Source organism: Polypterus senegalus, chromosome 14, assembly GCF_016835505.1.
Source record: "Polypterus senegalus isolate Bchr_013 chromosome 14, ASM1683550v1, whole genome shotgun sequence".
Lineage (NCBI taxonomy): Eukaryota > Metazoa > Chordata > Cladistia > Polypteriformes > Polypteridae > Polypterus > Polypterus senegalus.
Genome location: NC_053167.1, coordinates 30,330,039 through 30,345,369, shown reverse-complemented (window position 1 = coordinate 30,345,369; position 15,331 = coordinate 30,330,039). Strand labels below are relative to the sequence as shown.

At 39.2% G+C, this 15,331-nt stretch overlaps 1 long non-coding RNA gene across 2 annotated transcripts in view; it reads left to right on the top strand.

Moving 5' to 3' along the window:
• LOC120514523 overlaps positions 1-15,331 on the top strand; it is a 122,971-nt gene that overhangs the window by 21,621 nt on the left and 86,019 nt on the right. The window contains exons 2-3 of one of the 2 annotated variants that reach the window (XR_005630480.1): positions 1,064-1,250; positions 11,936-12,041. This is a non-coding gene — a long non-coding RNA (uncharacterized LOC120514523). The remainder of the gene's footprint in view (positions 1-1,063; positions 1,251-11,935; positions 12,042-15,331) is intronic. The other variant, XR_005630481.1, reaches the window with a different exon arrangement.

The following is a 15,331-nucleotide window of genomic DNA, read 5'->3' as shown; positions in this document are numbered from 1 at the left end:
TTTTCTTTGTTCAAAAAAATAGATCCAGGTTGATTACAAGTGTGGTTTTCATATCTTTATTACAAAAAAAAAAAAAAAATGCAAAACAAATGCACTAATTTGTAACACATTAAAATTTTTAGTAAGAAACTATCATACATATTTAGTTAGTTTTTAGTGAGTAATGAGTAATGTAACTAAGTAATGTAGCAATGTTTCCCAACACTGGTCCCTTATGGATGTTTGCTTTCTGTATCTGGATATGTTGTTAATAAAAAAGATCATCCTTTGAATGACCAGTGTAAATAAACTGGAGTGCTTAAGCAATTGGCTGAATAATTAGTCAGATAATCAATAATGTCTTATCTTTCATCTTCATATCATTTTAAATATAGCTTTATTGACAGAACCAATTAAAGTATAAGACTAATTTGTATTGTGATGTGCTTTGAAATTAAACATGTTCTTTGTGCTGTTGATTGATCAGTGTTTCACTGTTTATTCAATTGTTACTGATACACAAAACCATTCATTAACCAATTTAATATGCCTAGACAAGTTTTAATTAAAACTGTTAATCATTAGAAAGTAATTAAAGTTATATCTGCTTTTCATATGGCCAATGGGGGTAGAAATAAAATTTTGATAAAAGTTTGACTTGTTTGCAGTTAATTAAGATTAAAGATTTTAATCATATAATTAATCACAATTCATTTTTTTAATCAAACAGAAGCCCTGATAATAATTTTAAAAATGACAAAAGCAATAAAAGAGAAAATTCAGAAAAACCTAGGCTGACATGTAACAATTCGGTCTTCATCAGGAATAATGCACCATTTAAACAATAGTTTTGGATTGAGAATGCAATCAATTAACTTTAAGTGCTTTGGAGTTCAGTTCATCCTGCTGTGATTGCTTAGTGCCGATATTCTTTCCATCTAGTGCCTTGAGAAAGATACAGTTGCAACCACCCTTCTACTGAGGAGAAAGCGGGATTTAGACAGACAAAAAGACATTGACAATAAACTGGGGTTATGCTGTCAATGAAAAATTTCTCAATGCCCCAAGTGTCTCTATTTCACAGACTCAAATGGGCAGGCTGCCTCCAAACCCAGGACCTCTCAGTCAGCAAGAGGAAAATTATGCAGTTAAGCTGAAAAGGAATTCCTCTTGACTCACCTGGATAAGCTGCTGGATGCTGATTTGGAGACCTGTGTGTGAATGTGAAATGGAGAGGGTCAGAGCCCTGAGCGATTCCTTGCCGATGAAAGGTTAGAATTTATGTTTGTACAAGTGAAGCCTTCAGCCAGGAATTGATAACCATTGTTTGTGCTGAAATTCCTGGTCTAGATAGAACATAAGCTCTTACTGTAATAACTGGTGGTCTGTATTTTGGTATTTTAGATAACAGTCACTTTTATCATTTTATTGTTCAATGGCTGTAGTTTCTTTTGTTTTTTTAAGTTGTTATTATTAATGAAATTCTTTGTTTTATATTATTGAGCATACTTTGATTTTCTTTTTTTTTTCTTTGTATAATTATTTAATTTAATAGGTCTTGATTACTAATTGTTTTATTTTTGTGTTTGTCATGTTGTTGTCTTTAATGTGTTAAGCTTAAGGGGGTGAGCCCCCATATGATTGCAACTATGGAGATTGCTCTTGGCATGTATAAAGCCTGAAAAGGCCTCAGTTAAGCACTGAGAAATGTGTTTACCTGCTTGTTTACCTGTGTCTGTTTATTCAGACATTTCTTGGAATTCCTTTGTACTTTGTTTTAATTTTCTGTTTTTTGGACATTTTAAGTTTTGCATTTGTATCTTGCATTATGCATTTGGTTTTGCAAGTAAATGCAACTTTCTGCATTTTGTGTTTTTTTGTGAATAAACTTTATTATTATCATCTGAACCTTTGCATCTATACTGATAAAAGGCAAAGCCCTCACTGACTCACTCACTCACTCACTCACTCACTCACTAATTCTCCAACTTCCCGTGTAGGTAGAAGGCTGAAATTTGGCAGGCTTATTCCTTACAGCTTACTTACAAAAGTTAAGCAGGTTTCATTTCGAAATTCTACGCGTAGCAGTCATAACGGTCAACAATGTCCACCATGTTGAACTTTCTTATTTATGGCCCCATCTTCACAAAATTTGGTAGGCGGCTTCCCTACGCTAACCAAAACCGATGTATATACTTATTTCAGTGGTATGATGCCACTGTCGGCCGCCATATTGAACTTTCCAGTGTCACTAATTCTCCAACTTCCCGTGTAGTTAGAAGGCTGAAATTTGGCAGTCTCATTCCTTATAGCTTAATTACAAAAGTTAAGCAGGTTTCATTTCGAAATTCTACGAGTAACGGTCATAACGGTCGACAACGTCCACCACGTTGATCTTTTTTATTTATGGCCCCATCTTCACGAAATTTGGTAGGCGGCTTCCCTGCGCTAACCGAAACCAATGTACGTATTTATTTCGGTGGTATGATGCCACTGTCGGCCGCCATATTCAACTTTTCAACAGTCTTTGTTACTTATGGGCCCATCTTCAAGAAATTTGGTACGTGGGTTCCCAACGCTAACTGAATCCTACTTGCATACATATATACGTCCATAGCCTGCAGCTCGGTCACCGTGTGAGCCGGCGTTGGGTCCCCCATCCCAACACCTCCCATGTTGTTGGCTGCCTGTCTATATAAAGCCGTCCGTCGCTCTGGTCTCTACATTCCCTTCCTTGCTTCACCACGGGATTCACGTCTCCCTGCTGATAACTACAGCCTTTTTATTTAATCCACGGCTTCTCCGCTGTTTTATTTTTCATTTATTATGATTATAGTTATTGTGTAGGTATTTTAGACTTACTTTACATTGTTCAGGTACCCATTTCCTTTATCATTCCAACCGTACCCCCATTAACATGTCTATCGAGGTGATCACCATCGATCAAACAACTGTCACTTACTGAGTGGTTTCCATGCCCGGAGATGGCACCTACCTTTTTCATTCTCTTTGTTACATATTGCACGGCCATATCAGGCTCACTCTTGATATCCGGAGGAACATTGTGTCTTATGTATTGAATGACTGGGACAGGTTCAAGGTGTGGACTGATGACGGTACAGGAGATAATTATACTACACAGGAGCACTATAAGAGTGAAATGCTTAAGCCCTTCACCTATGGTTCTGCATGTGAGTTGATGGCTTCTGCTGAATTGTTCGGTTGTCGCTTTCAAGTGTACCGAAATGACCAAATATTTTACACCTTTCGACAACCGTCAATGCCTTTTAAACATCTTAGATTCACAGGTGACGATTTCAGTAGTGGACACTTTGATGTTTATGGATGTTTAAACTCTCAAAAGCTGGATGTGAAGTTATCGATGAAACCGGTTGTATGCTTACAACACTTGACAGTTGCCGAATGTCACTTCAACACAAGTTCTGCAAATACTGTCGTAATTGAAACAAACCATGAAACTCAAACCGATTACGACAGCAGCAATCTAAGTTGTGAGATTTGAAACAAGATTACTTTTCACATGGCCAACTGTACGTTGCATGCTCAAAAGTAAGCTCAGCGCACAGCTTGGTCATATTACAACCGGAGGGCCGAACTCACAATGTGGTATACAAAGAGATCCTTAAATAATTATTGGCATATTTTCCCTCAGTTTACAAAGGTTTAATTTTCTTCTTAATACAAATTTTAAGGCAGTACTTCGCCACTGCGAAGCGCAGGTATTTTGCTAGTTATATGAGCCAGGAGTTTTTACAGTCTTTTATGTACTTGTAGGCTGGTGTGCAGGCTGCAATTCTGCTACTTGATTTTGGGGTCCAGATGAACTTGTGTTTTGGAGGCTTACTTAATATTTCTAGGCCTCACTGGGCATTTGAGGTCTGTCTTTTAAGGTGAAGTCCTTTTTGAGTTTTCTGAAAGCTGTTAACCTCATAGCACACATGACTGCCTATTATGTTGCCGATTATGTCCATTGAGAGTGTCATTACTCATAGTATGGACTTAGACGACTGTATTAAAGACTTTGCTAAACCAAAGATATGAGCTTTTTTGGGAGATGTTTATAAACTGTGGAATTGTGGTTTTCGAATATAATTTTGAAGTTTTAGTTGTATTAAATGTTTGTTTACCTGTATTTTTTCCTTATTTTCTTTTTTTTCCCCTTACCACAAAGACATTCCTACAAAGCACTCTAATGAATTGGTGAACTGTGGATAATGTTATTTTCATAGCACAATAATGGGGTGAATCATCAACCATTCATGCTGTGTTTTCGAAGAGTCTACCATTTCAATTGTATTGTATTAGGGTGTGATACTTGGTTGAAAAAGACAAACCACAGGAGCAAATCTCATAAAATTTTTCCAATTATATTCCTTAGAAATTCTTATTTAAACCTCTGTTGAAAGTATAATGATATTCTGCATGCTTTGTTATTTACAGGTAATACCAGACATCTCCGCCCTTTATAAGGTTACATAACAAAGCATTAATATTCCACTTTTGGTTTACCTGAGAGTTCTTTGGAACTGGTATGTAATTTGCAGTTAAGTAGACTCACATAACCCCACTAAGCCACCTGTGAGTCATGTGGCTCTGATGCTCATTGTCTTTCTAGCTGTGGTAAAAATTAATGCCGGAAGCAAGTGCATGGATCCAAGCCTTTTATTGATAAAAAAGAAAGTTTAGCAGATGATCTTCCTTAAAACTAAATAAAATGTCATAATTTTAGAAAACAACTTGCGACATTGGTCCCACCATTATCTGCACTTACCTCTTCGGACGGTCTCATTGGAACAGCCACTACCAACACAGAAGCCCCCTGGGCTGGATATATTAAAAATGGTGTGACAGGGACCGGTAAAGTTTCCTACTGATTCATTTCCTCCTGTATTTTTTGAAAACATTCAAATTTACTGTCTGGAAAATAAGTAACCTGTCTGGCTGCCGGACTCATTATGGTGATTGGCCACCAAGTAAAATTGTTATAACTACAGATTAAAAAAGAGAGAGAATTATTATTTAGCCCATAGCGCAAAAGAAAGGACAACTAGTTTTGCTATGATGTAACATAAAAGCCGAACAAGTAATTAGGTTAAATGGTAAAGTGACTACTATTAGGGATGGTCGTGATGCAGTGCAAGCACAACAAGAAGTCTTATGAATTAACAATGTAGAGTAATTAACCCATTGATACCGGGTATTATCCTGATGATGGTAAGGAGAATACAGATCCAAAAGTGCCAAACTTAAAGTACAAAAAAGAAAATAGAAAAGAAAGAAATACATGATGCAGAACAATCCGTTTGCTCCAGTCTACTTTTTGCAATGTGAACCGTGTATCCAAGAGGGAAGTCTTTCCACTTTCACAGCATGTGGAGTGCCAAGCGGCACTTGGAATGGTCCTCTCCATCTGGGTTGATGCCAGTGTTTTCATCGTGTGTCTCTAATACGGACCCAAGTCCCAATTGGTATAAGTATGTGTGATTCAGGTAACAAAGTAGTTCTCCACGCTTCTCTCACATATTCATGCACTGTCTGTAAGGCACTTCGCAGACCTGAAAGAAAAGGTGCAAGATCATTGTCGCCTGTGTAGAGAGTGACTTTACCTTGTGGCAGTCACATTCGCATGGGGCAGCCAGTAAGAATCTCAAAAGGAGAGAGTCCTATCTGATGATGAATCCTTCCTCGTAGACCAGCCAGAACCAAAGGCAATGCATCAGGCCAAGATAGGCCTGTTTGTATACAGATTTTAATTTCAAGATGGAGTTTACAGGCTCCATCATCCCTCCACTCTGTGGATGTTATTTGCAGTAGTGGCGGATATCAATCTGCAGCCACTGAGAAAGTTCTTGTAACAAAGTATTTACAAAGTGAGTGCCATTATCAGTTTGCAATTTCCTAGGCAAACCCCAGCGTGGGATGATTTCTTTAACTTGCGCTTTGGCCACTGACTTGGCGTCTGCATGCCGACATGGGAAGGCTTCCACCCAAACAGTATTTATAGTCATGAGACGGCGTTAGTTCAATAAAATCCATATGCAGATGTTCAAAGGGACCTCCGGCATTGGCGTTACAGCCGGACTTACCTGCAATCTTTTTCCTACATTAAACCTTTGGTATTGTGCACACCTTTTACAGAACTGAGCAACAAAATTGAAAAACACTGTGCCATCATTGTGTCTCTGAAAGCGTAGTCCAGACCGTGTGCAGCCTTTGCAATACCCGGAAAAGAAGCTTTTAGAAGAAAAGGATTTTTAGTTAATGGATGGATCCCTTTCCGGTCTTTTTCTGCATCCTCTTTCTGCCACATCTTTATCTCCTTTTTCATTGCTACATTTTGTACAGATAAAACTGTATCCTCGGGTGACACTCGTTCCTCCTCCTGTTGTAGGAATAAAGAGGTTAATGGTGAGGTGGGATCCTGGGCTTTCTTTGCCACACATGTCTGCTTGCGCATTTCCCTCACTCACTGGATTTGTTTTCCCTGTGTGAGCGTCACACTTCACTACCGCAAGCGCGGCTGTGAAATGAGATGTTCTTGCCTGTACTAAGGTAGAATGTACAGCATGTGGTACCTTAACAGTTAATGGACTCATGAGAACAACATCTGAGCTTGCTAATATGGCCTCTGTTGTTGCAGTAGCTGCTTTCAAACAGGCCTGGAGTGCAGTGGCCACTGGATCCAGTTTTTAGAATAGTACAAGACCGGTCTTTGTCTATCTCCATGTTGTTGAGTGAGTACTGCAGTCATACACCCCCTTTCTCGTCCATGAACAGAGTGAAAGGATGAGACTAGTCCGGAAGTCCTAATGCAGGCACAGATGTCAAAATTTATTTTATATCAGTTAAAGCCTTCTCAGCCTGCTCTGTCCATGAAATTGTATCAGTCAAGTCCAAATTAGGAGAGGTCGCTAGATCTTGGAGTGGCTGTGCTTTTTCAGCAAAATCTTGAACCCATTGCTGGAAATATCCTAACATTCCAAGAACGGACATAACCTGCTGCCTTGTAGTAGGACAAGGTAAGTTTTTAATACCCTCGATCCTATTATTAGACAGTGCACAATCCCCTGCAGTCAAATCATGACCCAGGTATTTCACTTTTCTTTAATCAGTTGCAAGTTTTTTCCGGGTCACTTTATGTCCATTTTCTGCTAGGAAGACCAACAAAGCCTTTGTGTCTTCTTCACATTAGTCTTGAGCCTCAGAGCATAAAAGCAAATCATCTACATACTGCACCAGGACACTATCCCTCTTTGGCCAATAACCTTCCAATTTTTTTTCTCTAATTCGTGTCTACACACACGGACACGCACGCACACACACACACACACACACATACACACAGCCTCTGTATATCCCTGCAGCATCACAGAACAGGTCCAGTGCTTCCCTTTAAAAGTGAATGCAAACCAGAACTGGGAGTCAGGGTGAACAGGAATAGAAAACAAAGCATTCGTAAGATCATTAACAGAACACCACATAGCAGTGGACGGGACTGTAAAGAGAATAGCGGAAGATTTGGGACTATAGGAGTCCTGGGGAATGTAGCAGCATTGACTCCGCAGAGGTCCTGAACGAACCTCCATGAGCCATCTGCGTTTCTAACTGGAAGAATAGGAGAGTATTGGATCGGAATAATAGCACCCCGCTTAACTAAGTCAGCATTAACAATGGTAATACTGGCCTCGGTCTCAGGCGAAAAGGATATTGTGCATGATGTAGACAGAAGGATGACTTTGGGAAAGTGACCAAGGGTTCAACATGAGTTATTTGGACAAAATAATTTTTCCCTTGAGCCCAGATAGATGAGGGGAGTGAGTCTAACCAAAAGTTTTAAATGTAAGCAGCATGAGTGTAGGTTTGGAGGTGGAAGTTAAATGACGGAGCGATCGGGTTACAGGTACAGCCAGTCTGCAATTTTTCTTAGCAGATCCATCTGGCGTGGACCAAATATTAGGCCCCGCATATTCCCAATCCTCCCTTTCTTGACATGCTAATACCCAAGGTCCCACATCATGCCGCTGAAAAGAGCAGATTTAGCAATAGAGACATGTGGAATGGGACCACTCCAGAAGAAAAGTAGTTGTTGTGATTAAAGGAAGACTGCTGCTCCAGCCAATTCTCCAGAAATATAACAGTTCATTAGGTAAATAGTCCAAAAGCCAGACTTTGTCAACATGCAGTCCAAATATTTGTGCAGTACAGTGAAATGATTTTAAACAATGTAATTGAGAAGGAACAATGGACAGCAAAGATTCTCTTTGTTTTAAGGAAACCTGAACAACCCAGGCAGCATAGGAGTATGTAATGGTGGCAGTCAGTGCAAGGACGGTGTGTTTTTCTGATGTGACTGTCACTCCCGTGACACAGGCGGGCCATCAAATCTCATCCTAACAAGTTCACTGGGCATTAAAGGGCTGAATAAAAATTGATGGTTTAATGAAATTGAAAACGTGGCTTAAACGGGAACAGGTGAAGAGAGAGACAGCCTGAAGATGGTGTTCCCGTTCTGACACGGACTCCCCATCTTTCTGTTTAGCACATCTCAATTGGGACCAGTCAGTACTCTTCTTATATGTTGTGTTTATTTGTACTTGTAACTGAGTCCACTAAACATTATACTCGCCACTGTCAACCCCCTGTCATCCCAGAGTCTCATTTCATTGCCCTCTCACATCATTTCAGCCTGGACGTAGCTTCCTTCTAAGGACCTGAGTCCATTCTGCGGTATTTGTCTTATACATGTCATCTAACTATTTCAGCACCATCACAAACTTCTGCCCCCCTACTTCTTTTGGGTCCGGTAATTCCTGCAGCCACCTGTTTTAATTCTTGCATGGTCCCAGTTACTATGCACCATCAAGGTGGGACGGTTTTAATCTGTCAGGCTGTTGTGCGTTATATCGCCGAGTGGGAACTTGTATTATGAGTACCGTGAAAATCGCCTGATGTGCTTTACTGAGACCTGGTTTAAGAATAGCGACACGGATACAGCTGTTGAAGTAGATGGATATGAATGCCTATTGCAATACAGAAACTCAGCTTCTGGTAAGCAGATTTAGTTTACATACCACCGCATGCTGATGTGGGAACTGCAGCTGAAATGATTCTTAAAACTGTGTAGAAACTAGAAACCAAACCACCTGGCTCTGTCAGACTTGTGATGTGTGATTTTAATGTATGCAATCTGGAATCAGTATTACTACATACAATACAATACGTGAATATTAATACTATAGGGAACAGAACTCTGGACAAGTGTTATGGAAACATCCTTGGTGCCTACATATCACATCGTAGGGCAGCCCTGGGTGCGTTATTCATCTAATACCAAAGTGCAAACTGAAACAAGAAAAACCAGCCATGCATAAAACGCAAAACTGGTGCAAGGACAGTGTAGCGGAACTGCAGTAATGGCTCTCTTGTTCTGACTGGAATGTGCTGACATCCTCACAGTCGCTGACTGACGCCACTTACACTGTAAGTGAATATATGAAACTCTGAGTCTATGATAATTAAGGAAAGAAGTGTACCCCAGCAGTAAGCCAATGGATTACTAAAGAGATTAAAGCATTATTACTATTGGAAAACAACATGCTCATTAAGAAAGGAAAATAAGATAAAAGAAAAACAAATTTTACAGCAAAGTATTAACAGCTTAATTAGGCAAAATAAAAAGATGCATGAAGAAAAATAAAGAGGTGTTTTAATGATAATCCAAAGTAGGTTTGGAAAGGCCTAAAAACAATCACAGGACTGGGTTCTATAAAGAGGGTGAACTTTCCTGTAGACAAAGACTAGAAGCTTTTAGCAGATGAACTTAATGTGGTTTTTTTTTTTTTATTTTTCTTTTACAAAATTTGAAACAAGTGATTTTAGCACCCAAAATGCAGAAGTAAAAGAAATACTTTAGAAAAACCCCAGGAATTGTGTGATGAGGTTCAGTTTTTCTGAAGTGGAGAAAGAAACAGGACAATGGGGCCAGACAGCATATCAGGTCAGCTCATAGAGTCCCGCTTCAAGCAGCTCTCTCCAGTTTTCCGTTTGCTTTTTAACTGGTCTCTGATCTATGCTATTGCACCTAAGCTGTGGTAACAATCAATCATTATCCCAGTTTTAAGGGGTCTAGGCCAAGCTATCTGAATGACTACAGACCAGTGGCACTCCTCTCTATTCCAATGAATTGCTTTGAACATTTGGTGAAAAACATTTTAATGACAGAGACAAAGATGTTTCAGGTTAACCACCAGTTTGCTTACTGTGCAAACATAAGTGTTGAAGATGCTCTGCTTGTTCTTGCTATCTTACATCATATCTACACTTTTCTGGATTAGTCTGGCTCAAACTTTATGTCAGAGCACTCTCATACTGATTGGGAAACTGAACAGTATGAATCTTAACGCGTTTATCACATTATGGATTCAGGACTTTCTTTTAAATCCTTCACACACAATCAAAGTACAGGACACTTTTTCAAAAGTCACTCATTCAAACACAGGAAACCTGAAGTGGTGTGTCTTATCACCATAACTGTTTACTCTGTACACAAGTGACCTGAGACAGAACAATGACCACTGCTCCATTATCAAGTATGCTGATGACACTATGCTCCTAGGGCGCATATCTGGGGAGGATGAAAAGCACTATCTAAATCAAGTGGACTGTATGATAAACTGGTGCAATAAGAACTATCTCACTCTAAATGTAAAAAATAGGCATGTTTACCAATTGTTGTTCAGGAAAAGGAGGTGTGACTGAATATAATGTAAATAAAAGAAAAGAACACAGAAAAAAGATTTGGGGTAGCCACCCCATATACTTGAAAATTTGGTCAGAAAAAGAGAACAAAAAATGATCAGTTGGTCTTTAAAGAGTTGTGTACAAAACAGAACTGATTCATGCCTAATAAAGGCGTTTTTAAAGTTGGGTGGAGGAAGTGACATCATCGGGCCCAGAATAGGAAGTGACATCATCGGGCCCAAAATAGGAAGTGAGATCATCGTGCCTGGGACTAGAAATGATGTTGACAGACCCAGGAAGAACTTCTCTCGGGTGGTCTGCAGGAGAAAGAGAGAGAGGGTCAGTGCACACTGTCACCCCCTGGTCCAGCATGGGATCACCATAATTTGAGTCCTTTAGCTGCCTCACTTGCTCATGTGTGTGGCAATAAATACTTAGGAACTAACCTAGATAACAATCTTAACTGGAATACAAATACAAAAAAGAATTCTCTAAATACTCTCAGCACCTATTTCATTTATTTCACCTATTCATTTTCATGTTTTCTTGTTGTAAGAGGAGAACAAGTATCCCAACCTGGGAGGAAGAGGATTCATTACCCAGATGGGAGGCCAGAGAAAAAAGTAATGAATGGACCAGCGATAGCTGTGAATTGGAAGCAGTTCCATTCTCCATACGCCAGGTGGCAGTAGTCCTCACCTGGCAACCCACTTCAGCAGGGGTGCTTGGGATCTGGGGTTCAGAAATGCAGCCCTTTTGGGGGCCCTACATGCCACTAGGGGTGCTGTTGGGGGAGGACCTCCCTACTGTTCTTATGGCCCGGAAGTGTTTCCTGGAAGGTATGGTATGATCACCAGAAGCACTCCCAGGTCTGGCACAAAAGAGACCCTCCTGCCTCATATCAGTCGGGAAGCAGCAGGCAACACTCACAGAGTTAGAGATAGGAGGAATAACTGTGTACTTTGCAATGTTTTTTGGTGGATTTTTGGAGAGAGGATTCTATGAAGTGCTTGGTGTGAATAAAACCCTTTATTTTATTCTAAAAATGTCTGGTGTTTAACTGTGTTTTCCAGGTTTAGGGCTTTCTGGTGCTCCCTTGTGATCACATTGTGTAAACATGACTAAATTAAGAACTCTAGAATCCGTGAAATAGCTTCATACTGATCAGATAAAAAAAATTATGCTTTCGTTGCAGTAATGAAAGCTGATGAGTGGTAACCACAAGGATACATCTGTGAGAAGCAGGTTGACCAAAATCACTTTCAAGCAGTGCATGGACAGATGGCCTGATTTCCAGACAGGTGAGCTTTTCTTCTACATAGCCTCAGGTGATCCATTTTTATTCTATGATATGCACTCCACATGGACTAGGAGATCTCTTGATATTACCTAGAGATAATCGGCTGGCTGCTGAGATGATGGAAGGTTCTGCCTAAAGGCTTTATTAACTAAAGTGTGTGCAAAACTACTTATTGCTTTCTTTCAGGCAGGGTTTACTCCCTGGCTAAAGTCTTCTTCACTTTTTATCGTTGTTTTTGAATTATGAAGTGCGACAATATAATTCTCGAAACAGTCATGTAGTATCACCTCCGCTGCAAAGTGCTAGTGAAATGTTGGAGCTGTTAAAAGTGGCATATAGTGAGGAAGCTATAAAAAAAGTCAAGCTTCCTTGAATGGCATATGAGTTTCAAGAAGGTGATCATCCATCATGGCAATGCCCCAAACCATAATGCTCTCATTGTTCATGACCTTCAGGCTAAGAAATCAATTACTAATTTGGATCATTCACCATATTCATCTGACTTAGCCTCTGGTGATTTCCTGCTTTTCCTAAAAATAAAAACTGCCACAAAATGACAAAGATTTTTCAGACATTTATAACATCTAGTGTACTGTGGAAGTTAAGGGTATTTCACAAACAAAGTTCAGTTATATATGGCAACGCTGTCTACCTAAGTGCATAACTTGGAAGGAAATCAATTCAAAGGTGACAGTAGCTTGCAAGTGCACAGATTTGTATACATTTTTTCTATAGGTTCATTCCTGGTTTTCAGGTATTTCTTGTTTTTATGTAAATTTTGTTTTTATTGCTTAATGTAAATATTGTTTAATTATTATGTATTGTATATCAGGCCTTTTCTTTGGAATCCCAAGAGGCAGGGCCACCATGACGCTACCACTGGGGGGCAACCCTATGCCTTTATTTTTAGGCAAAGGAAATGAGACCCTCAGTGGTTCATTCAGAGTTGTGGAGTGATGTTTTCTGTGAGTAATTCGTGTTTTTCTTTTTTTTTGGTTTCTGATTAAGCTGGAAGTTTTTGTGGCTTCCTCTCCCTTTAAGGACAGATTTGGGATTTTTAAGGTACATTTTTAAACTTTAGAAGCTTGAGCTCCCTTTTGCACACAATTAGACCTTGATACCTGCCATTCCAGTTTGTAGTCAGGCTGTCTAGGGAAAACCTATCATAATAATCGTAGTTATTCTGTGTCTGTGTACATTTGTATCATTCAAAAGAGATTGATTAGTTTTTAAGCATTTTTACTATTTTAATTAAGTTTATTTTTAATTCCACTTTTATGTTTGTGATTGGGGGCCTAATGCACAATATCTTGCGTAGAATTCACACTAAAACATGGCACATGGACAAAACCGGAAATGTGCATACGCACAAAAAAAATTCAGATTCATAAAACTGTGTGTAAGCAAAGTTCTACACGCTTTCCCTTTATAAATCCCAATCAGTGTGAATTTTTGAAAGTTCAGTGCTTTGTTAAAAGACAATAGCAAAACCATGTGTAAAAAAGAATTTCAGAGAATGTGAAATGAAGGTCCTGCTCAGTGAATTGTAGGCAAGGAAAAATGTACTATTTGGTGGCTTAAGCAACAACAACAACATTTATTTATATAGCACATTTTCATACAAACAGTAGCTCAAAGTGCTTTACATATTAAAGAATAGAAAAATGAAAGACATAATTATAAAAATAAATCAACATTAACATCGAATAAGAGTAAGGTTCAATGGCCAGGGGACAGAAAAAAAAAACTCCAGACGGCTGGAGAAAAATAAAATCTGTAGGGATTCCAGACCATGAGACCGCCCAGTCCCCTCTGGGCATTCTACCTCACATAAATGAAACAGTCCTCTTTGGATTTAGGATTCTCACGGAAGGGCTTGATGATGATGATGGTCACGTAGACTTCATCCTTTTAATCCGTCCATCATTGTTGGAGCATCATGAAGCTTTGAGTAGGTGGAGGTGGCGCAGGCCACCACCACAAAGAAACCGGAAAAAGAAACAGAAAAGAGAGTAGGGGTCAGTACCGATTTTAGAGCCACCATGAATAGTTGTTATGATGAATTGAACATATAGAGTATCAGGATTAAGTTAAATTACGATTAAAATGAAGTTATAAAAAGGCCATGTTAAAGTAATGTGTTTTCAGCAGTGTTTTAAAGTGCTCTACTGTATCAGCCTGGCGAATTCCTATTGGCAGGCTATTCCAGATTTTAGGTGCATAACAGCAGAAGGCCGCCTCACCACTTCTTTTAAGTTTTGTTCTTGGAATTCTAAGGAGACACTCATTTGAGGATCTGAGGTTACAATTTGGAATATAAGGTGTCAGACATTCCGATATATAAGATGGGGCGAGATTATTTAAGGCTTTATAAACCATAAGCAGAATTTTAAAGTCAATTCTGAATGACACAGGTAACCAGTGTAGTGACGCTAAGACTGGTGTGATGTGTTCTGATTTTCTTTTCCTAGTTAGGATTCTAGCAGCTGCATTCTGCACTAGTTGCAAACGATTTATATCTTTTTTGGGTAGTCCTGAGAGGAGTGCGTTACAGTAATCTAGTCGACTGAAAACAAACGCTGTGTTTGTTTCTCAGCATCTTTCAGTGATATAAGAGGTCTAACTTTACTTATGTTTCTTAAGTGAAAAATGCTGTCCTAGTGATCTGATTAATATGTGATTTAAAATTCAGATTACAGTCAACAATCACCCCTAAGCTTTTTACCTCCGTCTTGACTTTTAATCCTAATGTATCCAGTTTATTTCTAATAGCCTCATTGTATCCATTATTGCTGATCACTAAAATTTCAGTTTTCTTTATTTAACTTGAGAAAATTACTATTCATCCATTCTGAGATACAAGTCAGACATTGTGTTAGTGAATCAATAGAATCGGGTCATCAGGAGCTATTGATAAGTACAGCTGTGTGTCATCAGCATAGCTGTGGTAGCTCACGTTGTGCCCTGAGATAATCTGACCTAACGGAAGCATGTAGATTGAGAATAACAGCGGACCCAGGATAGAGCCTTGTGGAACACCATATTGATATCATGTGTCTTCGAGTTGTAATTCCCACAACTAACAAAATATTTTCTCCCTGTCAGGTAGGATTCAAACCAATTTAAGACTGTGCCAGAGAGGCCCACCCATTGACTAAGGCGATTTCTAAGAATGTTGTGATCAATGGTGTCAAATGCAGCACTCAGATCTAAGAGGATGAGAACAGATAAATGGCCTCTGTCTGCATTTACCCGCAAGTCATTTACTACTTTAATGAGTGCAGTTTCTGT